The following is a 2,168-nucleotide window of genomic DNA, read 5'->3' as shown; positions in this document are numbered from 1 at the left end:
GCAGTGTTGGCATTGCTGGTCACATTGATGACAACCTGGGGCTCAGGGTCGTACAGCCAGGCGGGAAGAAGGGAAGAAGGAGGATCATCCGTGTAGGGAAGAGGGGGAGCCCATAGGAACATAACAGAATTTGCCTGGAAAGACACCTAAACAGCAAGAAGATTAGTAGCAACACTACAAGCAAGATCAAAACACGAAAAACTAAGGTCTGAACACCCCAGATAAACCCGGAATCATTGAGGAGAACCAATAGTCCCAATAGTACTCAAACAGGCTATGCTCCTCATGAATAGCAGACATCTGCTTGTGCACCACGTCCTCTAGATCCTGCACAGCCAGAGTGGAATCAGGGATGTACGTGCAACATTCTCTCCCCACAATAGCACAAACTCCACCTTTCTCAGCCAACAGGAGATCCAATGCCATATGGTTTTGCAGAGCTACCTGCCTAACCGCTGACAATTCACCCGAGACGGCCTTCACGGTGTCAAACGTTTGATCACCTTTTCAACTGCAGTCTGCAGGGCAGCCACCTCTGTATGAAGGTCTGCCACCCCAAAGGATGGAATAAACCCAAACCATTGCTCAGCAGTCACTGCTCGGGCCAAAAGCTTCACACCATTAGCATCGGCATTGGCATCCATCACCTCCCTTTTCCCTTGGTCCAAGACCTGTCGTGGGCTTGGCTCTGTTGGAGTACAGCGGGTGACACAACTGGAATAAGCAGTTGTCCACCACAAATAGCATCAATCCCACATACAACTGTCACAAGAAGGGCCAATCTCGAAAGAACCACCAGGGTTGGACACGCGTCTGTAGTGGACTTGATGGACCCAGGCATTGATTCCCTCCACTTTCACTGCGTGAGGGGTCACCATCAAGACCTTGTGTGGTCCCCTCCATCTCGGCGTGTTCCATCTCTTTCTCCTCAGGTCATGAACTAACACCCAGCTCCCTGGTTTGAGCGGCGTCACAGCTCGTGGCGGCTCTCCCTCTGGATTCCTCCAGTTGCCATGAACCTGGTCCCAGACTGCACCTATCGCTTGCCGCAAACCTGTAAGATAAGTCAGCAAATCCCCATCCACAGTCTCCAGTGTGACATATCGTGAGGGAGACAAAACACGCATTGGCCTTCCTGTCAACCCTGTCTGGCAGTGTGTCCTGGCTCGCATGAATAACAAAGCCAGGGGCAGGGCATCCACCCAGGGCAGGCCCATCGTCTCTGAAATTTTCACCAGTTTCAGTTTAGGTGTCTGATTTGCTCTCTCCACAATCCCCCCACTCGAGGGGTGATAGGCACAATAATGCTTGAAATCAATTTGCATCCAATGGGACAATTTAGCCAGGGTCTCTACGACGACCGCAGGACCGTTCTCTGTGGTGATTTTAGATGGAATGCCCCATCTTGGAATCACCTCCTTTGGCAGACATTTAGCCACACTCGGAGCATCAGGGCGACAGCAAGGGAATGCCTCCACCCATCTGGAAACAATCACCAAGCAATACTTATATCCACTGCACGGCGTTAGCTCAATGAAATCTATCTGCAGGTGATTGAATGGGCTTTGGGGACTCAGGGTCACTGCAGGGACAGTTGGAATGCCCTTTCCCATATTGAATTTCATGCACACCATACACTTCCCGCAGAATAGGGCAGCAGCTCCGGCAAACCCAGGGGCATGCCACACCCGAGTCACAGCTGCCACCATCCCATCACGGGACACATGATCCAGGCCATGAACGGCTTTGGCCATCCCTGGATACGCAGATCTAGGGAGATAAGGTTGGTTAGTCCCAGAATGTGGCCACACGCCTTCTTTATCACGCCATGCTCCGCTCCGTTTCCATCCGTGGAGCTCACCCTCCATTGCACCTGTTTGAATCAAAACAAGGTCATTTTCAGAGCATGGTTTATCAACATTCTTTGCCAGTAAAACCTTATTCCCAAACCCAGCGGAGTCCTTGGCTAAACTTTTAGCCCACTGGTCTGCGAGGTCATTTCCCTGACTGATTTCATCAGTCCGCTTTCTGTGGGCCTGGCACTTCACTATTGCCACGTGTTCAGGTAGCATGACAGTGTCCAGTAATTGTTCCACTAACTGATGATGCTTAATGGGTTTTCCAGTGCTGGTGCGAAAACCTGTCTGCTTCCACAATGCACCATAATC

This window comes from Brienomyrus brachyistius, unplaced genomic scaffold (genome assembly GCF_023856365.1).
Source record: "Brienomyrus brachyistius isolate T26 unplaced genomic scaffold, BBRACH_0.4 scaffold272, whole genome shotgun sequence".
Lineage (NCBI taxonomy): Eukaryota > Metazoa > Chordata > Actinopteri > Osteoglossiformes > Mormyridae > Brienomyrus > Brienomyrus brachyistius.
The sequence above is the reverse complement of the archived record's forward strand: the minus strand, read 5'-3'. Positions refer to the sequence as shown.